The sequence below is a fragment of the Triticum urartu genome, chromosome 5A (genome assembly GCF_056163025.1).
Source record: "Triticum urartu cultivar PI428250 chromosome 5A, HENAU_Tu73, whole genome shotgun sequence".
NCBI classification, from domain to species: Eukaryota; Viridiplantae; Streptophyta; class Magnoliopsida; order Poales; family Poaceae; genus Triticum; species Triticum urartu.
Window position 1 is genome coordinate 15,943,010 of NC_141877.1, and position 22,873 is coordinate 15,965,882.

Below are 22,873 nucleotides of genomic sequence, written 5' to 3' on the forward strand. Positions count from 1 at the left end.
CATCTTCTATATCTAAATAGGAGCCACCCACTAGCTTATTTTCCTGGCTTCTCGCGCAGCCACGTCACCCGAATTATTATTAGCCATTGGATCAACTATGAACGCAATCAGATGTCTACACTAACGCTCGTTGCGTTCCGGTATCGGCTTCCAGCGCTTGGGTTGTACGAAGCCACTTCACATGAGCTGCCTGAGTCGAGTAGCACTGGTGCGCTACCTTACACATGGACACATGGCCCGGTTCAATATTTGGTATGTGGGCTGTATAGCCCGTACAGCCCATGGGCGTCAGTTGCGGCACTATTTGGCTGACAATCATCTTCTCCGTCGTGACTCTCATCGCCACCGCTATCTCTTCCGCTGCCTCGACCGAAGCTCTTCCGGGCGCAATTGCACATGAAACCGCAGCGTTGATCGCCCTCATTACCTTGCCCTCCATTACCGGAAGAAAAGGCTACATTAAATTGTGCGCCACCGCCCCCACATCTCTCATCTACAAACCTGTGTGTGCTAGATCCTCCCACACAATCGCGCGTTTGCCTCTTTCTGATGCAACCCTGGGCGTGGTTCGGGACGTGGTTCCGTTGCCAAACACCCACATCGTCGAGGAAGACACGCCGTTGTGCAAGCCGTTGCTCTACTCTGGACCATCTCCCGCACGCCAGCTGGTCTGCCTAGCCTCACATCGCATCCGATGCCTCTCTGATTGGGGGAAGACAGGGACGGGCTGCCGCCATTGCTGAACACACAGAAACCCAGATCGTCGAACAGCGCACACCCGTTGAGGCATCCGCACGTCGTCGCTATGCTCCCATGACCGCCATCGGCGGCAATTAGAGGTGGGGAATCCGACTCAATCAAACAAGACTTCAACAGACTCCACCATTGGGACTAGCACATCAGCTTATTAGGTCAGCACCTCCGCGCTTACATTCGAGTAACATCATTGAACTGTCTCTGTGTGGTCGGTCGTTCTGATTCTACATTTCTGGTCACTTCCCAGTCCCTACTTTGCAGGCTGCAACATGTGTTCATCCGCTTCACATGCGTCAGGTACTATCGTGTCCAGACTATCAGCTCCGTGTGCTCCCTCATGCCCACATGGATTTCATGGAGATGCTCTTTCACTTGGACGAAAGTACGTAGCAGACTGTAGATATCAGTTTAGACTATACATCTTTTTTTTCGAGAGTACGCCAATGGCGTACCATAGCTTTATAGAAGAAAAGAGTATATGTACAAGAAGTCCGTCCCGATGCGAACATACGGGAACGGAGGCCACACACATAGCCAACTCCACACATACAAGGCTAACTCCTCACAAATCTATGTAAACCACCTACACCTAGCCCGGTCGAGCGCCACTCCGCGATCTCATCAAGAACAAGGGTAGGAATGAGGTGCGCTGGTCTTTCCTGCTCCAGCCTGTTGAAAACCCTGGCATTCCTTTGCTTCCAGAGAGTCCACTCAACTGCACTCACCAGGGTGTTGAAACCACGTCTATCCGCTCCCCCAAACTTCTTCCTCTCTCGAAGCCACCAGGCAGCGAAGGTATAGTGGCGTGTCGTTCCTAGGATATTGACCCCTAGCAGGTCAAAGATCCGGTGCCACACTTCTTGTGCATAGGTACATCTGGCCAGGATATGATCCACATTGTCCTCGTCCTACATGCACGTGTAACAAGGCGACAGGAGCTCCTGAAGTCCATGTCTTGCCCGTCTGTCTGAGGTCCGCACCCTGTACTGCAATGCGAGCCAGATAAATAGCTTGCATTTCAACGGCGCGTAGCTTCGCCAAGTGCATGCCGCCGTCGGCGATCTGGGGATGTTGGAGCAAAGGTGGTCGTAGACCGACTTGGCCGAGTAACTCGCTGTAGACGAAGCCGGCCAGGCAAACACGTCCAGCACGTTCATATCTCTTTGCACCGTGTTGATCACGTGGCAGAGGTGCATGCACTGGATCTGAGCCGTAAACGAGGCAGTGATGTTACAGTCCTCCTTCCATCTCTCTCCGGTGAGGGCTTGTTGCATGGTGTGACTGTTGACCACTCAGGTTTGCACCGTGGCAAACAGAAGCGGCGCGATGTCGGCAATCCGGAAGCCGTGCAACCATCTGTCACGCTAGAAAAGGACCCCATCTCCTCTGCCAACCGTGATTTGGACCATCGAGTCAAACACAGCTCGTGCGTTGGCATCTTCGATCATCGGCAGCCCCTGCCAAGGCCGTCTAGGATCAGTTCTCCTTAACCACTCCCACCTAACTCGTAGAGCAAGGGCGTGTTCCTTCAGTTTTATAACTCCCAAACCGCCAAGTTGCTTCGGTGTGCAAACCTTATCCCAAGCCACTAAGCACTGCCCTTCGTTTGACCGCTCCTTGCCTGCCCAGAAAAATGATCTCATCCATTTGTTCATCTCCTCGAACACCCACTCCGGCACGTCCGCGATCAGCAAGTGGTGAACGGGCCTAGCAGAGACAACCGACTGCACAAGAACGAGGCATCCCGGCCGCTGAATGAGGCCACGTTGCCAGGACGGCACGAACTTGCGAACCTGGTCCAGCATGGGCAGCCACTCGGCTCGGGTCAGACTACGGATAGCCAGCTGCAAACCCAGGTACCGACAAGGGAACTCCATCAGCCCACACTGCAAGATCTGGGCCACCCGAGCTTTATCCTCCTCGTCACCACGGATCAGAATGGCGGAAGACTTGTGGTAGTTAATTCTCAGACCTGATGCTTCCCCAAAAGCAGCTAGCATCTCCCTGACAGCCGAAAGATCCTAACAAGATGGCTTAATGAAGAGTGCCACATCATCAGCGTAGATTGAAAGCCTTTGCGTTGCCGAGATGCCCGCGTAAGAGCTAAGCACACCCATTTCCGTAGCCTTGATAAACAGTGTCGTCAGCACGTCCATGACGATGACAAAGAGCATCAGAGTTATCGGATCGCCTTGCCTCAGGCCACACGCGTGTAGAAAACTCTTGCCTGGCACTCCATTGACCACAACCTTGGTGCTAGCCGAGTGTAATAGTATCATCATCCAGCTCATCCATTTTTGACCAAAACCCTTGGCTCTCATTACTTCAAAGAGGAACGGCCATGATAGCGAGTCGAAAGCCCTTGAGATATCCAACTTCAGGAACACGCCAGGCACTTCCCTCATGTGAATCTTCCTCGCCACTTGATGAACCAACAAGAAATTGTCGTGCAGATGCCTGCCTTTTATGAAAGCGGACTGGTTCACTTCCACGATGTCTTGCATTTGGTTCCGCAGGCGGTTTGCGAGAACCTTCGCAAAGAGCTTGGGAATGCTATGAATAAGGCTGATCGGCATGTAATCACCTATCTCTTCTGCATCCGATTTCTTTGGAATAAGAATGATGTGTGCCTTGTTGATCTTTGCAAAGCCCCTTCCATCTCCTACAAAAAGCTTCATCAAAACTGCCATGACATCAGACTTAATGATCTGCCAGGCCTGCTGGAAGAACGCCCCTATGAATCCGTCTGGCCCTGGTGCACGGTCGCCTGGCATATCCTTAATAACTGGCCACACCTCCTCCTCGGTGATCATCTCCTCAAGCATGCTGAGCTCCCTTGGTTCGATACCCAAAAAGTTTAAGTCTAGGGTGTGCCCTCTAGCAGTCGCTGTACCAAGCAATTGCTCATAGACCTCCACAAAGGTATCCACCATACACTCCTGGTCCGTGATGATCTCATCCCCCCTCTTGATATGCGGAATGAAGTTCTTGGAGCGACGTCCATTCGCCACCGCCTGAAAAATCTTGGTGTTCGCATCACCCTCCTTGATCCATTTCAATCTTGATCTCTGTCGATCGATCGTCCTCTCCAGTGCCGCCAGCCCCAGCAGCGAGTGCTTGAGCATGCGTCTGAGCCAAGATTCGATCGCCTGAAGCGTTCTCTGTTCCTGCGCGATGTCCAGCCGGTGGATGATCCAAGTGGCCACCCGCATCATAAGCTTCACGTTCCCCAATTTCCGATGGCCCCACGCCTGAAGGTAGACGGCGGTGTTACGAAGCAGGGCGTCGAGCCTCTTGTATGGATCCACAATGCCTGGGTCACACACCCATGCCTCCTTCACGGCCTCCTCAAAGCCATCCATCTTGGTCCAGAAAAGCTCGAAACGAAACCTCTTCTTGGGGCAGAAACTAGCACTGGTTGACAGGTGCAGAGGAGCATGATCCGACACCCCTGTCGAAAGTGCCTGCAGCAAATAATCCGGGTACTCCAACTCCCAGTCCACCGAGATCAGGACTCTATCAATCTTGGTAAGGGTAGGCACCTCACGCTCGTTTGACCACGTGAACTTCCGACCGTGCATGTACATCTCCTTGAGCTCATGATCATTGATGAACTGCCGAAAAGCATTCATCATAGCCCTGTTAAGATTATTGTTATTCTTCTCCGAAGCTCGAAGAATTAGGTTAAAATCTCCCAAGACCATCCATGGACCCGGGCAAGAAGCATGCCTTGCAGCAAGGTCTTCCAAGAATTGGCATTTAAGCTCATCACTTTGTGGTCCGTAGACAACCAAGATCCACCACGGTTCACCAACTTTCGTGTGTACCAAGCCGGTAACAAAGTTAGCATTGTAAAGGAAGTAGTCAACCGAAAGCACCGAACCATTCCACGCAAGGAGGATGCCACCCCTTGTCTCATCAGCCGGAAGGTAAATAAAACCATCAAAGGATGGTCCTAAGCATTGCATAACAGTGAACTGGTCAATTACATCCATTTTCGTTTCTTGAAAGCAAACCAAATTCGGCTTCACCGAGCTGACGAACTCCCTCACAGCCTTGCGTTTTGCCGGATTGTTCAAACCTCGAACATTCCAACATAGCACCTGGGATTGTAGATCCATGAAGTGATCAAGCCCCAACTCCTAAGCCAACTAACTAGTTGACCGTAATCATCACCGAGTTGCTCGCCTCTAGCTCTTCCACCGATGGGATGGTCTTGCCGAAAAGTCCAGCCATGATCCGGATGTGCTGCTCCCTGAGGGGCGAGTCAAAGAGCGCCTTGAGCTCATTGACGACGCCCTCATCCACCGTCAAGTCCTCTGGAACCAAACCGAGGGCGTGTAGAAGCACGTTTTCCACTGGTCCGTCCTTTGAGCGTTTGGTTCCAGCCGCCTTCTTTGATGATCTCGTGGCTCTCTTGGGCGTGAAAGGTTCAGCCTCGGGGCGAAGCTGTGACGCCTGAACCTCACGAAGAAGCGGCGGGGGGGGGGGGGGGGGGGCGCAGCCGCTTGATGATGTTAGAGCAGAAGCTCTTAAGCTTGCCGTAGGCTTGAGCCTCTTGAGCTGTCATCCCCTCTGTCTCGCCTTCGGATTCTGCTTGCACTAGACCGAGCTCAATACCATGCGCACCGCCCCCTAGCTCCTGCACCTCCCGAACCGCATCTATGGCAATCTGTTGTAACTGGGGTGATTTGCTCACCAGAACAAGCACGCCAGCCGCCTGGTCGATCTGCCCCACGCTGGACGTGTCGGACGTGCATGTCTCATGCATGGCGCATGCACATGATTTCCATCATCGGTCCCACCAGTAGACAGCACCACTCCATCTCCTGCGCCAGACCCACCAATAGCCATCTCTGCATTTGATCCGGGCACGGGGTCCGCCATGTTGCACATCACCCCAGCTGCGATGGGATCCCCAGCCGGTCCCACCTCCTGAGCTTTGTCCTGCATGCCAACCTCCAGCACGTGGCCCGCAGACGCGCCAACTGTCGGGGGGTCGGGGTCTAGTCTGTCTTGATCCACGGAAGCCACCATGACCATTTCCCCATTTGCCCGCGGGCCACTGCGGGAATCGCTCGGGCAGCGCGCACCAACCACCACCTCGTCCGCCTGATCCGATGACTCCTGCCCCAACGGCACCGTGCCAGTTTCCATTGGACGCAGCTTAGTCTCGTCCGCCCGGGGCCCCGCCATTCGAGTGCGCCCGTCCGTCTCAGCCACTTGTCCTCCCTTGTCCGCGCCAGTCAGATTCAAAATTGGTTCTAGAGTCGTCCCGCTCCCCTATCCATGTGCCTTCTGACCCAAAAGGCAGTCAAAAGCCGACACCCTGACGGCCACCCTATCCTGAAGCCTGTTTGGTGGCCCCACATGCAGAACATTCAAGGCGGGGGCCATGGGAGGAAGGCGCCAATCCAGCTCCTTGTTCGACCTGCCTGCCGCGCCATGGCCGCCGCCGCCACCGCCGAAAGACTGGCCCTGCGCACCACCGCGCACATCTCTGACACCAAATTGCCAAACTCGCTGCTGTGGCCTCTGCCCACCGCCTCCATCGTGGAAACCGTCCGGGGAATCTGGCAAGCCACTTTGCCCACTGTCAGAAGAACTTCCCAAGAACCACGGCTCCCCCGCTTCACGGAAATCCGCCACTGCATCGATATGGATGAGGATCTTGTACTGGAGCAATGGTGGTGGTAACTCCGAGCCTGGCTCCGGGATGGTCAGCCAGCGTAACGAGGGAATCTCCTCCGGGTTTGCCGTCCATGCAGTGAGCCTGAACGCAGAAAGATCAGCTCTTGAACTCGACTCCGGCGCAACTGAGTCCACCTTGCACGCCGTCCCCAACAACTCCTCCGCTGTCTCCCGATCCCAAGCGTGTGGCGGAATCCCCTCCATGACAATCCAAACCTTGAAGCCCATGGTCGAGAAGACTGCCTGCGACTGCCGGTTCCTTGGCCTGAAGAACATTCTATCGCCCTCCCACTCCACGGCTGGGTACGACGCCACCCTGTTCTGAAGCTCAGCCGATGCAAAGACGACCAAAAAGTCCTCCGGCCGGTAAGGAGGCACCGAGACCTGGTCCGCCGAGATGTCTAGCCTCCCCACCAAGATCTCCAGCACCCGCTGCGGCGAGAGGCGTCTCCAGGCACCCCCCCACGTAGGCGACCATGGCGAAGCGTAGCCGGCGCTCCAAGTCCTCCGTGGACTGCGAGCGCCGCACCACACACAGCTTCGACGCGCCTTCCCCCGCGTCCATCGCGACCTGGAGCCGTGGGGGTGCTTGACGCGGCCAGGCCGCCTCGGCAGCAGCACGAAGCGAGGGGGGATGCATCGGCGGAGGCGGCGGGGGAGGGAAGTCCGCACGAGGCGCCGGGCGGTCTGGGCTGACCCGGGGCAACAAGCGGCGTGCCACCTTGGCGATCGCCTCACGCCGAAGCTCATCAGCCAAAGAGGGGCTCCGTGGCCTCTTGCAATCGCCGGAGCCATGACCCGGCCAGCCGCACCTGATGCACACCTCCTGGTTGGTGCAGTCCCGCCGGAAGTGGCCCTTCTCGAGGCACCTAAAGCACTTGTCACGCATCTCCGGGATCATCTCCGCCAGCGGCGGCGAAGGCACGCGCCGCCCTGCCGCAGCATCTTCGCCCTGGCCGCCCTGTCCATGACGGAGGCGCCAGAGCTCCTTCTTGGTGGGAGGAGGTCGCTCCCAGCCCGCGGCAGGGCCCTCCAGGCGTGGCGCGGAGTCCACCGCTGGCTGCAAGTCCGACTCAGCCGAGCCCTCCGACAGCCCCAGCCCAAAGACCACCGGCCTCTCACCCGCCGGTCTGACCTGGGAAGAAACGGATCTGGGGCTGGCAGCCATGGCCGCACGAGGAAGCAGAGGGGGGGGGGGAGAGGGAACAGATCTGGGTGGCCGGGACGGCCGGAGTGGCACGGCCCGGGGCGCGGTGGACGCCGGCGCCGGAGTAGCACACGGCGGGGAAGGGGGAAGGGGGAAGCTCGAGAGACGGCTATTACTTGTCACCCGCACGGAACTCAGCCACCTTTAGACTATACATCTGATTTTGATTACTAATATGCGTCTCTGAATTTCTCATGCGTTTTCAGCAATGGAGATGCTCTTTCACGTGGACCTAAGGCAGCATAAATAATTTAGATTATACAGCGTGACTTTGTAAACATTTGGCTTACATAAGTGGTTCATTGCTATTTGCTAATATATGTCTCTGAATTTTGTAGCAGAGGGATTATTTTGCAAGCAGTCCATGCAGTCAACATGGCTACCCATTCATTATTTGTTTATGAGACCCCATAAATGAATTAAGACTTTCTCTTACTGATTTGTTGGAGATTCTATGTGCAATTTTGGTGTTAAATGTAACTACTCGATGCTTTAGCAAACGTTGTGCTTCGCAGCTGAAACACGGTTCAGTTAGTTTTACTTAGTTTTGTGATAATACTTACATATAATATATGCATGATTGTTGTTATTAAGTCAATTCCACGTGGTGTGAAAATATGCATTTGCAAACTTAAACACAATCATTTTTTGGTTAGTGCAGTTTCCAAGTTAATTGTTGTGATTAGCTATGTCGATCCAATTTTCTAAATGAACTTTATAAAAAAAAACTTTCACAATGACAAGGATGATATTTCACCTAGAGTGCATAGGGATCAGGACTGGAATACATGTAGATACATTAGTTTGAGCGTCAACTAATTTCAGATGGAGGAAGTAGGTCTTGTACATATGGTTTATTTTGTGCTTTTAATTATTATCATTAGTTGTATCAACTCCAAGTTTCTAACCAAATTTTATTTTCTTTATAGATAACTGAAAACTTTCAATTGAAGAGAATGAGTTTTGATCTGAAGTTCCAAGGATCAGGAGTTGTATCACCTAGTATATACAACAACCAGATAGAGTGTCCATCATATTTGACAGATGAGAATTGTTCTTGAAGGAAATAGATTGATTCTTATGTTATTTTCCATTGTGCGATGAAAGGTGTGAGTGCCGATCAATTTTGCGGTTATGGCTTCCTCCGGGGATGCAGCTTCCTTTAGGGTCGATTCTGCGATCGGGGAGAAGAGCGCCGATGACCTCTTGGCAGCGCTCATTGAGAAGAACCCGCAATTGAACATAATTAAGTATTTTGAGGATCTGAAAAGGAAGAATCCGCCAACTAAGGAGAGCAAGGCCCCACCACGTAAGGAGAGAGACGACCCGGTGCCATTGAGTCCACCGACCATCATTCCAGATGACACTTGGTCCTCCGATGTGGGTGATGCTTCCACGTGCTCTAACTCCACGATCACTAGTTTCACCGACTACAGATCGAAGTAGTCCACCTAGATAGTTTGACGTTGATTTAGTGTTTTAGTTATGTAGCTGTTGATATGGACTTGTATTGCCACTTGCGATGCTTTTGGGTGTATGGGTGATGAATGCTCTGGTGGATTATTTATGACGTGCTATTTTAACCTTGCATTCCTTCTCCGGATCTTTTTCTATTTCTTTGTAGATGAAGTGGTATGCCGTGTACAGAGGTAGGTGTTCAGGAGTCTATGATTTATGGGCCGCATACAACGACCAAGTGCTTTATTACCCAGGCGCCTCCCACGACTCGTTCAATAGTAGGGAGAAGGCGAGTATTATTACAATTAGTATTTTCTTAAGCAGAAGAGAAAAATTTAAGTAGGCAATGGTGCAAGCCAGAAACTGCTTATCGGGTTTAGTGAATTGAAGAACTTCATAATTCTCTTTCAGTTCGTCATAATTGTGGTATTGTTTTTATCATGTGGTCACATGTAGATAGGCATTGACCACTTTGTTTTTTACTATGTAGCCACTTGTACTAGCGAACTACTTGTAACTTCAAATGAAGCTTGTGTGAACTATTTATATAATGCGCATGCGAGTTTGTTGTTAAACTCTGAGACTTGAAGGACTGCTTTGTATATTGTATATCTGCTTTCCCTGCAGCGATATGACGGAGAAGAGGCTGAAGCAAAACTGTCAGAGGATGTTTACCGAGCGCCGCTCTCGGGAATCATAAGTTTGCCGAAAGTGGCTCTCGGCAAAGGCCTATGCGCTGGGAGTTGCTGGAGCTACTATGCCGAGAGGGGCACTTTGTAAAGACACCGACGGAATTAGCTGGCTATGAAGTCACTTTATTTTGCCGAGTAGCACTGTTTAGCTCTCGGCAAACACTTTGCCGAGTGTCCGACGGATGGTTCTCGGCAAATTCCTGTTTGCCTGAGACCTCTATATGCCGGGTGGCCTTTGTCGAGTGCAACTCTTGGTAACGGCTTTGCCGGCAGTATTTGGTTCTTTGCCGAGTGTCCGTGGCACCCGTCGTATAGGTCGATTCAAGTAGTGTGACCTCATCACATAGTTGGTGCGACGAGAGCAACAAAGCAAGAAAATAATTGCTCGCAAAAAAAGCAAGAAAATAATTTATCTGTGGCTGTGTCGCGTCGTGTGGATGTAGAGCTGAATCAGCGAACTGCAGATCGTCCCCAGTAGTTCCATTGCAAGCACTCCACTGCGAGGCCGCAGCGTCCAGATCTTCAGCCTCCTGCTAAGAAAGCAACGTCGAGCCGGTAGAGCCAGTCGCCTCCATGTACGAGCTGCCGCGCTCGAGCCAGACGAAGCAGCTGCGCCCAGCCAGGAGCTACCTCCTCGAGGTCCGGGCCGGAGCTCTCGAGCTAGTCAGCCGCTGCGGCCACCCAGGATCCATGCGTGGCTGAGCGCTCGAGCTGCCGCGTCCGGCGAGAGAAATGGCCAGCGGCAGGAGTTTCAATCCGGTGAGAGAGTATGGGGGCAAGGAGGAGGACATCGCGGCGGCTTCATCCCCTCCGTCCGGCTTGTGAGTTCTGACGGAGAAAGAAGAGTAGGAAGGCAATACGAGTGACACTTCCGGAAAGAAAATCGGACGACCTACTTTCCCTTCCGGTTTTTTCTCGTACGGGTGGAACTCCGATTCTGACTCCGGGATCTGATCCGACCATGCTGTGTATATATACATGATGAAATAAGGGAAGGCAAGTCTAGCTTTAACTAGGCGGACAAGAAGTCTGCGCCAACGCTGCTTTGTGGCGTCAAGTTGGAGGCTGCGCCACCGATCGAATCGATGGAGACCTCACGTGTAGGCATGCACGCTCTAAGCGACGCCGCTCTGGTGCACATCCTTGTCCGCCTCCCATCGGTGTCGGTGCTCCGTTGTCGCGCCGTCTGCAAGGACTGGCATCGCGTCACCACCGACCGTTCCTTCCTCATCGCCCACGCCGCTAGCCGCCCCCGCGAGATGGTCATCCAATTCATCAGCGACCAATACGCGGCAGTGCAAGCCATGTCACTCGAGCCGACGCAGGAGCAGACATACCGCTTCCTTTGCGACCATGACCCCTCCGGCGACTTTGAGAATGTCTTGTATTCTCTCCACGGTCTGCTTGTGCTAAAACAAAGTTGGTCCCTCTTCGTCATCTGCAACCCGGCCACCAGGCAGTGGACCAACCTGCCCGAGTTGGGTCGGCAATCCTATTGCTCAGTCTTCGAGTGTGGCTTCTACTTCCACACTTCTTCCGGCGAGTATCGCCTTTTATGCCATGCCATTCAGAAAGGCAAGGAAGAATTTACCAATTCTAATTTCAAACCTGAGACGAGGCGTCGCTACTACATCCTCTTGGCCGGTGCCATCCTACCACGTCAACTGGGCCAGCTCCTTCCGACCCATCCGGCAGATTACCAAAGTACAAGGTTCCAGTGGCTCATCGTGGAAACCTACATTGGCTCTCTAAGCACCCTCAAGCCAACCACACCAGAAAGATGCTAGCATTCGACACAGCTTCCGAGACATTCCGGCTCATGTCCCAACCCTCGCCAGACAATACCGTGAGAACATCCTTATTTGAGCTCGATGAGGAGCTCTGTGTCGCCGCTATGTCACAGAGCTTAACATCCCTGGACATATGGGGCCTACAAGACTACAAGGCGGAGACCTGGACATTGCTCCATTGGGTTCATGTGCCAATGCCCGTACTATACAAACGCGATGAAGTATCGGTGAGCAAGGTAATCTCTCTTGGGAACGGTGCCATCCTCATCGGGTGTCCTAGATGTAACGTGGCCAGGATGTACCACCTCAAGGACAAGAGGATGATTTGCGAAGATTTCACATTCGGTAGTATAGTAGATCCCAGATTCCTTGTATTTAATGAGAGTCTGGTGCCACATGTTTTTTTTGACTCCCCTCGCTGCTCGGATCTCGAGACTATATACTTCTTCTAAGGGAGTTAGCAACCTTTTGCAGCAAAAATATTTCCTTATGTTTTTCTTAGTGGTAGGCGATATGTTGTCATGCGTTTGTGGTGCCTTACCTAAGACCTTAGTTTCATGGAGATGCTTATATGAATATGGTATGTATGCGCATGTTTCTAGTGCGCATCTGTTTTTTTTGAAAAATAAATAAAAAGAAAATATAATGTATTCGGCAGGTATCATTCTATGTGGACATCTTTTTTTGTTGTTGCGAAAAATCCTATATGGGTATCGTGCTCCAACTTCATTATGCATCTTATAACAGCTTTGGCGACAGTTTACTTAAACTTCTATTTACAATAACAAACTTCTGTGAATATGTGGTGCCCTTCAACCAGATCCAATCATAGCTGTCTAGCGAGGTGCAGGAGAAAAACCATTGACTTCTGATGAATTTGTATGCATCCGGATAATAGGCCGCTCAAGCATCAGGAGACAAACTAAGTCTGGTAAAATAGGTGGTTGTGGCCCCTCCACCTCGGTCCGCTTTTGCTACTCAAGCTATAGCAACGAACTATGTGGAAGCTTTTTCAAAATCCCATGGTGCAGAGCAGAGACCACCCAGACTTTCATATAAGCTGAACATCGATGCATCTTTTATTGAAAAATGGAACAGGTGGAGCAGGTGCAGTGCTATGTAATGCAATTGGCGAAGCTATTGCAGGAGCTTGCTGGCCTCTAGATCAACTACTTGATACAGCAATAGCGGAGGCAACAACGCTTCAGTAGGGCATGTACATGATGGAAAAGTTGGGCCGTGTTCCAGCAATATTCAAGATATTTCAGGACCAAGTGCTCCGGACCCTCAACTATGACACATTCCTTTGTGATGATAGTGATACAGAGTAGAAGGTTATACAGTAAGGTGAATTGTGGTTGCAAGAAGTTTGAATTTGCTGGATTCCTCTGCTCACGTTGCTTAAAAATACTTGATATCAATAATATGAAGCATATCTCTAAACAATATATTTTGAAAAGATGGACAATTGATGCCAAAGTTCTAGAGATAACAAGCGATCGCAATCCGCAGACAAATCAAATGGGTGCACCACAATTACAGTACGACCCATTCCTAAATGCTTCAATACAAACATCACCTGGTAATAAAATCTATATGTCACCACAACCTACTGTTGGCTTAGAGAAAGCAAAAACAAACCAGAAAAAGAAGACCGGTGATTCTTTACAACTACAACCTCAAAACACATCGAAGGTATAAGACGGTCTCACTTGTTTCACACAAAAAATTTATTTTTACTGACATTTGTTTACCACTTTTTATAGGATCATTTGAAGTTTATGACAAATCAAATGGGTGCAGTGCAATTGCAACAACTCACTCCTAAATGCTTCATTGGACCCATCACTTGGTAATACAATCTCGATCTCACCACAAAACCAAAGAATGTGGCCAGGATTACAACCATACAACACACTAATGGTATAAGCATTCTACAGCGACTCCTCCTCCCGACTCCTCCCGTGTCGCCCCTGCGCGGCGACCAGGGGGAACCCTAGCTCCGCCGCGTCCTCGCCCCTCCCCCGACCTCTCCTCCTCGGCGCCGCCGGGCAAAGCCCGGTCGGCGTCGGCGGCGGCGGGATCTCTTCTCCCACGGCTCGCTGGATCTGGCACGGGCGGATTGCGGCGGTTGTTGGCGGCGCGCGCCGGTGCGGGCTTGGGGGCGACGGCTGGGCTCACGCTCGTGGTTTCCCCTGGTGTGCATGGGAGTCCGCTCGGGCCGCGCGGCGGTGGCCCTCGGCAAGTGGTGGCGAGCGCTGGGATCTCGACGGCGCTCCGGCATGTGCAGGCGGCGGCAGTCCCTGTGCACGGTCGGCGGCTACGTCTCTGACCTGGACGGTGCGGGGGATGGCGGCGGCCCGACGTGGCCGGTGATCTGGATGCGGTGGTGTCGGCGGCTCGCTGATCTGCCGGTGCTCCAGGGTTCTGCCTGGTGGTGCTGGTGGTGACGGCGGCCCGTGTACGAGAGTTGGATCCCTTCGACCCGATCTGGGTGAAAACATGCCTTTGGCGTCTGCCAAGGCCGGCGGTGGCGGCGCTACCTGCTTCGTTCTCTTCTTGAAGGCATCGCCGTAGAGAAGTTCAAGGCCACTCTCTGCTACCTCTGGGGGAAACCTTAGATCGGATGATCGGATGATAGCAGCGCCCTGGTGTCGTCCCTCCCTTGGGGGTGTCATTCTTGGAGGTACACACGTGATCGAGGGACCAGAGGACGGATTCTTTGGTGGAGCGGTGATTCATCCTACACACTGATGGCGACGGATCTTGACAACGTGGCACAGTGTAGATTCGGAGTTCGCTGTGGGAGGATGGACTCGCGCAAAAGGACGAAGTTGTCGGGCGTCGTGGTGGCGTCGATGGCAGAGAGACCTGGTACAGTACATGCAACAGTACAACTCTGAAGATGGATTGGTGGCAGGTGGCTGCGGCGGCCTCATACCCGGCAGGCGTCCTAGTTGAGGAGTGCGCCGGACTGGTAGGTGCCCCATACCCGGCAGGCATCCTGGTTGGGACCTCGGGTCTTAGATGTTTAGGTTTGGCTGCGATGTCTGTTTGGTATTAGGCCCAGACTATCTGCACCCCCTTCATCAATTAGATATGTGTATTGACAGTTGTTGCTTAGACGGTGGCTTTAATCTTTTTGTTGTATGGCTTTGTAAGGTCTTGTGAGAATAATTAATAAAGTGGCCGTATGCATCGCCCAGATGCAAAGGCCGGGGGTCATTCTCCTTTTCTAAGAAAACGCATTCTACATTGTCAAGTTTTATCATTTTGAATCTTCAGCACCATTAAACTTTGCTACTTTTCTGCATAGGGCACCCCTGAAAATAATATCTACACCGATGTGCAACTGTATAACTCAGCTCTTTTTTTAAAAAAAAGGAGGATGACCCCCAGCCTCTGTATCTGGGTGATGCATATGGCCACTTTATTAATTATTCTGACAAGACCTTACAAAGTCATACAGTAGTAAGACTAAAGCCGCCGTCTAAGGAACAAACTGTCGCTACACCTATCCAGTTGATGAAGGGATGAAGATAGCCTGGGCCTAATACCAAACAGACATCGCAGCCAAGGCTAACATCTAAGACCTAACACCTCAACCTTGCCACTTGCCCAGTGGCGGAGACGGGCAGCTAGGGCTATAGCCCTAGGCCTAGAAGCAACTTACTTTGTAATTTCTTCATGCAAAGTATAGAAAATCATAGAAGTTTATCACTCAACATAGCATAGCCCCAGGCGTAGTCTGCATCTAGCTCCGCCACTGCACTTGCCGGGTCTAGGACACACACTGGTTCGGCATGCTATCAGAGGCCGCCGCCGCCAACTGCCACCACTCCATCTCCAACCTAGCCACTTTATTAACTCAGCTCAGCAGCAACAGATGATTGGGACCTCTACCTCTGCTATGAGAGGACAAAATCAAGTCTTCTTCCAGGAACAAAAGCCAACTTAATCAAATCCTCTACCCCGCGTACTTGTGTGGGAGAATATCATAGAGAAACCAACATTCAAAGAAAACTCCGTGCAAACCATGTATGAAATTTTAAAAAAATTTGAAAAAAATGAGATATTAAGAGGCTGAGGCAGGGTCAAATATATGACGAGATTGCCGGACATTGTGATTCCGTAAAACATGACCATTGGATATTATTTTACTAAAAGGGTTTAGAGAATTACCCACCTTTGCCATTATACGTAAAGTAACATCTTTTATTTGAGTGTGTGTAGGGCACATCTAGATGTGCTCTAGTTATTGCATATCTAAGTGGATGAATCAAGCATAAAGAGAAAAAGAAAAAAGAAAAAAAATATTTACACGAATCTCAATGTAAAATCAATGACATATGACTTAGATGTGCAATACTTATGATACATTTAGATGTGCTTTAGCAAAACAGCTTTTATTTCCTCTTGGCGTGAAACCTTTCCTATCAAAAATAGAAACCTGCATCTTCGTCCTTCAAGCTGTCGCGTGCTCTCCATGGGATGCCCTAATTTAATGGACTTCCGGTGCATGGCCGGGACGGCCAACACAGCTGGCCGATCAGCCCCAACCTCTTTTGGGCGCGGTTGCCAAATGAGCTTTCCATTCAATCTAAGTTGTGGATCAATAAAGCAAACTCAGGTGAGTTCATGTGTTTCCAAACAGCCAGAATCGAACAAGCAAAGATCAATCAACCATTGTAGTGTACGTGTGTGTGATGTGAATTTGTTTCCGGCCGACGGAGGTCAAGCAATTATCAATGAGCCGTTGTAGTGCGCGTAACGTGAATTTGTTTCCAGCCGGCCGCGTGTTGATACTAGCCTAGCTATCTTTGCATAGGAGTCCCTGTGTACTTGAGTATAGGTTTCCAAACAACCGGAATCGATCAAGCAAAGAGAAATCACGAAATTGTTTCCGGACAGCCGCGTGTCGATTAAATAGCCTAAGAGCATCTCCAGCCATTGGCCCCATAGGGGGCACTTAAAATCGCCGTCTGAGAATGAGCCGGCTCAAAAAATCGGCCTGGGGCGAGTTGGTTCCTAGCTGCCGGCCCCAGGACCGCCCCCAGGCGCGTTCAAAAAATAAAAGTATATAACAAATTTCGGAAAAGTTCGGCGAAGTTCAGCTAAATACGACAAATTTCGTTCAACTTGGACATATATTTCAACAAAGTTCACAGATTTTCATTACATAGCAAATATATAAACTATTCTAAAAAAGAAACTGGCTGAACACCGAGTAGTCGTCATCGTCGCCGCCATCGTCACCGCCGTCGTCATCGTCGGCCTTCTCCTCCTTGACGCGGGCGCCCCTGCTGGACCCGGCGTCGCCATGGCGGACTGGTGGCGGCTGCGGCGCGTCGTCGTCGTTGCTGTCGTCGATGACGACAACTCCTTCTTCATCGCGGCCCCGGCGGCGCTCCACGAAGCGCCGCAGGGCGGCGCATTGGCACTCCCTCGCCATCTTCAGGGAGTCCTGGCGTGCCTATTCAAGGGCCGTGTCGTCGTCGAGCTCGACCTCGCCGTGCTCCGTCTTCACCGGCGTGATACATCTCCAACATATCTATAATTTTTGATTGCTCCATACTATATTATCTACTGTTTTGGACATTATTGGGCTTTATTATCCACTTTTATATTATTTTTGGGACTAACCTATTAACCGGAGGCCCAGCCCAGAATTGTTGTTTTTTACCTGTTTTAGGGTTTCGAAAAAAAGAAATATCAAACGGAGTCCAAACGGAATAAAACCTTCGAGAACGTGATTTTCTCAACACACAAGACCCGGGAGACTTGGACCCTACGTGAAGACACAAAAGAGAAGGCCACGAGGTAGGGGGGCGCGCCTACCCCCCCCCAGGCGCGCCCTCCACCCTCGTGGGCCCCCTGTTGCTCCACCGACGTACTCCTTCCTCCTATATATAGCTACGTACCCCCAAACGATCAGATACGGAGCCAAAAACCTAATTCCACCGTCGCAACTTTCTGTATCCACGAGATCCTATCTTGGGGCCTGTTTCGAAGCTCCGCCGGAGGGGCATCGATCACGGAGGGCTTCTACATCAACACCATAGCCCCTCCGAAGAAGTTTGAGTAGTTTACCTCAGACCTACGGGTCCGTAGTTATTAGCTATATGGCTTCTTCTCTCTTTTTGGATCTCAATACAATGTTCTCCCCCTATCTTGTGGAGAACTATTCGATGTAATCTTCTTTTTGCGGTGTGTTTGTTGAGACCGATGAATTGTTTGTTTATGATCAAGTCTATCTATGAAAAATATTTGAATCTTCTCTGAATTCTTTTATGTATAATTGATTATCTTTGCAAGTCTCTTCGAATTATCAGTTTGGTTTGGCCTACTAGATAGATCTTTCTTGCAATGGGAGAAGTGCTTAGCTTTGAGTTCATTCTTGCGGTGTCCTTTCCCAGTGACAGTAGGGGCAGCAAGGCACGTATTGTATATATTGTTGTCATTGAGGATAACAAGATGAGGTTTTCATCATATTGCATGAGTTTATCTCTCTACATCATGTCATCTTGCTTAAGGCCTTACTCTGTTTTTAATTTAATACTCTAGATGCATGCTAGATAGCGGTCGATGAGTGGAGTAATAGTAGTAGATCCAGGCAGGAGTCGGTCTACTTGTCTCGGAAGTGATGCCTATATACATGATCATACCTAGATATTCTCATAACTATGCTCAATTCTATCAATTTCTCAACAGTAATTTGTTCACCCACCGTAGAATGCTTATGCTCTCAAGAGAAGCCACTAGCGAAACTTATGGCCCCCGGGTCTATCTTTATCATATTAATCTCCTACTACTTAGTTATTTTCTTTGATTTTTTTACTTTGCCTTTATTTTACTTTGCATCTTTATCACAAAAATACCAAAAATATTATCTTATTATATCTATCAGATCTCACTCTCGTAAGTGGCCGTGTAGGGATTGACAACCCCTATTCGCGTTGGTTGCGAGGATTTATTTGTTTTCTGCAGGTACGAGGGACTCGCGCGAAGCCTCCTACTGGATTGATACCTTGGTTCTCAAAAACTGAGGAAAATACTTACGCTACTTTGCTACATCATCCCTTCTTCTTCGGGGAAAACCAACGCAGTGCTCAAGAGGTAGCATGAAGCGAGCCCCGGCTCCGTCTTTGGCTTGACGAAGTGCGGAGGAGGACCCGAAGAGGAGGCACGCCGTCCGCCCTCGTTGATGACGATGCCGGCGCTGCGAGTGCGCCGGCTGAGCGGCGTCTCTGCCGCGGGCTCGGCCTTGACGCCGAGCAGCACCGGAGTGCCGGAGGAGTGCGAGAAAGAGCGCGAGGAGGAAGAGGAGGAGGAGCCGAACCTCCTTGACGCCCATGGTCCGTCGCGGCGGCGGTGCGCCGCGGCGGCCGCCCTCGCCGGGGGATACACCAACGGCGGGTTGTTACCGCCCTCGAGGTGCGTCAGCACGCCCTTGAGTGTGCGGCCGGGGACGCCGCACCACAGGTGGCGCCCCTTGCTGTTCTTCAGGCCGCCGACCACCGTCACGCCGTTGGTGGACGCCAGCCGCTGCTGCTGACGATGTTGGAAGTACACCGCCCAAGCCACGTGATTGTCGGCGACGTACTAGGGGAGGGAGAGCTGGGCATCGGTGAGGGAGGCGCGCACGACCTCGACCTCGTCGACGAAGTAGGAGGGTTTAGCCACGGCCTCAGGCAACGGGGAAATGGGCACTCCCCTGTTGCTGAGCTGCCAGCCCGTCGGCCCGGCGCGCATGTCCGACGGCGCCGGGATGTTCGCCTGGAACAGGAGCCACGACTCCTGTTCGCGGAGAGTGCGGCGGCCGAAGCTGTTGGCCGCCGCCTCGTCTCCGGGGAAACGCTTGGCCATCGGGAAAGGGGGAGGGAGAGGGAGGGGCTGGGTTGCGGCTCACGGGAGAGGGAGAGGGAGGGCTCGGCGGCGGCGTTCGGGAGAGGTAAAACTCGGCGACGAGGGCGGGGCTGGTGTGGCCACAGGCGAGCGAGGCCACCGGCTTATATAGCCGCGCCGCGCCCGTGTGTACGCATGCGAGGGAGGGGAGGCGTCGGCGTGCCGTCCCGTGACGCGCCGCCCGTGAGGAATCAATGGCAAGGCTGCCCGGCAGGAGCCTTGCCATTGATTTCCCGCGCGGGAAACCGAGGCGTTGGGGGAGGACGAGGCGCGGTGTCGCTGACGCGGCTGGCCCATGGCTTTTTCGCGCAAAAACCGCTCGCCCCGGCGCCCCACAGCGCGCCGGGTTCGCCCTGGGTCTGCCAGCACTGATTTCGGCCCAGGCCGGCGAAAATCGGGCTGCTGTAGGCACGAGTGGGCCGTTTTTTCGACGCCGCCGCGAAAAAATCACCTGGGGAGGTCTCCCTGTGGGCGTGGCTGGAGATGCTCTAAAGTATCTTTGCACACGAGTCCTTGATCTATGGCTGTTGGTGAGTCCTTGTAACCCAATGTCTTCTATTACGGGGTCCATTACAAATGTGAAAGGATGTATTGATTGTGAATTCCTTGCATATGAACACTCTTCTATAAGTAGTAACTTTGTGCTTTCTAGGGATTTTGTCCTATTTCTTTTTAGTCTAAATACAAGATCATCTTTTTTGTGAGATACACTTGACTGTCAATTTGATAGATCAATAAATTAGTGCCAACAAATCTAACAAACAACTTATTAACATTAATGTTTGAAGAATTTACCCACCTTTAAACCTTTGAAATTTTCCACCTATAGCTAGCCTAACCATCCGCCTACAGATTCTCAAATTATTTCATCCACGGACTCCTTCATCCCAGGCGCCTATAATTCTATAACCTTGTAATGAGCAGCTCCAACAAAGGAAACTGCCGGCTCGATACTTCACCATTTTAGACGAGGTGAACTTGCTGTGATGTCCGACATCCTATGAGCAATATAGGATTAACTGTGTATCGTATATTTTTCAAAATATCTTTTGCTAAGTAAATAACAAGACATTTCCAATGCATGTCACGGGCTACTAGCATAAGCTAGGAGCAGCTAGCTAATGTTGATGCATTTGATTGAGTAGATTTTGACGGCTTAGACTTGAACTATGTTAATCTACCTCAATTCCACATATGGCTCAATCCAGTCCGGCCAACGCGCCACCATCGTCAAAGGCTTTGATGAGGTCTCAGGCCTCCAAACCAACTTCAACAAGAGCTCGATCGTCCCAATCAAATGTGCACACCTAAACCTCGAGCATATCACTCAAACCTTGCCGGCGGTGAGGGCTTCTTTTCCGATGAGATACTTGGGGCTTCCACTCTCTGTGTGGCAACTCAAGAAAGTGGACTTTCAATTCCTAGGGGACAAGACGGTGGCCAAGCTCATCCCATGGGAGGGCAACAACATTACCACCATCGGGCGCACCACACTTGTCAAATCTTCACTCGCCTCGCAAGTGGTCTACTACATCACACCGCTGATTGTGCCCCCCCTCCCCCCCGAGCATCCTAGACAGCACAAACAAGATTGCGAGGGCATTCCTTTGGTCCGGCGCGGACAGGACAACTGGTGCCAAGTGCAAGGTCAACTGGGACATGGTCTGCCGACCTTTTGAGAGCGGAGGTCTTGGAGTACTGAACACAACTAGATTTGCAAGAGCCCTAAGAATTAGATGGCCTTGGTTCGAGTGGAAGGAACCAACGAGAATGTGGGTCGGCATGGGAAATCTTTGCGATGAGATGGACCTCAACCTCTTCTACGCATGCACAACAATCACGGTTGGTAATGGGGCGAGGACCCCTTTTTGGGAAGCTCCATGGGTTCAAGACCGGAAGCCTAAGGAAATCGCGCCTCTTATCTTCGAGGCATCCTCGAGGAAAAATTGGAAAGTCAAAGATGCGCTCCTCAATGATGCATGGATCTCCAAGATTAAGATCACGATAAGCTTCACCGTCGAGCACATTAGGCAATTCATAAACCTTTCGACTTTCATCAATGGCTTTCATCTTGTGGAGCACGTCGAGGCTGAAATCATCTGGAAGCACACTGAGAATGGGCAATACTCGTCGGCAAGCGCTTACTTGGCACAATTCATGGGCTCCACACACTCTCCAATGCCACATGCGGTGTGGAAAGCCTGGGCGCCGCCTAAAGTGAAGTTCTTCGCGTGGTTGGCTATCCAAGATAGGATTTGGACAGCTGACAGATTGGCAAAGTGTGGGTGGCCAAATTGCGACCTTTGCCCCCTATGCAAGCGTGTGCAAGAGTCCGGCGCCCACATCTTCTACAAATGTAGATTCACCATTTGCCTTTGGAATTTGGTCAATGAATGGCTACACCTTGAGCACCTTGACACTTCTACATGGCATCTTGAGCAATCTGTCAAAGATTGGTGGGTCAACTGCTCCAACATCTCCATGCCAAATCGCAAGGCCCGGGCTTCCCTTACCATGCTAATATCTTGGGCTATTTGGAATGAACGAAATGGGAGGGTCTTCCGCAACAAGTCCTCTCCGCCAACAATCTTGCTCAACAACATCAAGCTTGAAGCTAAACTCTGGGTCGCCGCGGGCGCAAAAAAGTTAGGGACCATCATTCCGGGAGAGTACAACCATTGTAGTTTGCGGGCCTGTAACAAAAATTTCCTTTCCTTCTTAATTAATATATGCGGCAAATCTTTTGCTCGTTCAAAAAAAATCCCATAACATGTTTTTTGCAGGATAATCCCATAACATGGTAGCGTCAATGATTGCAGGTTTATAAATAGAACGTGTCATATTTGCTCCGTTTTGCACTAGTAGAAAAAGGGTCAAACGTGAAGCACATTAGTGCCGGTTCCAACGGCTAGCCGGGCCGCTGTCATTAGTATCGGTTTGTGGCGAACCTTTAGCACCGGTTCGTGGCGAACCTTTAGCAAAGAGTTTCACCTTCCTGATTTCTATCGTTTGCGGTCTTAAGCACCGCGAACAGCTCCGAGATCAACTCCATCCCTTGCATGTCATAGTTCATCACAAAGATCTAGTAGCTTAGTGATAGTGGCTAGAGAACTCTATCAATCACTATCTTATCTGGAAGTTTAACTCCCACTTGATTTAAGTGATTGTAGCACCCAGACATTCTGAGCACATACTCACTAGCTGAGCTATTCTCCTCCATCTTGTTGGCAAAAGAACTTGTCAGAGGTCTCACACCTCTCAACATGGGCATGAGCCTGAAATCCCAATTTCAGCTCTTGGAACATCTCATATGTTCTATGGCGTTCAAAACGTCATTGGAATCCCGATTCTAAGCCGTAAAGTATGGTGCACTA

The 22,873-nt window shown here is 51.1% G+C and overlaps 1 pseudogene; it reads right to left on the reverse strand.

Moving 5' to 3' along the window:
• Positions 1 to 6,039: 6,039 nt before the first annotated feature.
• Positions 6,040 to 7,615, reverse strand: LOC147967501 (uncharacterized; annotated as a pseudogene).
• Between the last annotated feature and the right edge of the window lie 15,258 nt (positions 7,616 to 22,873).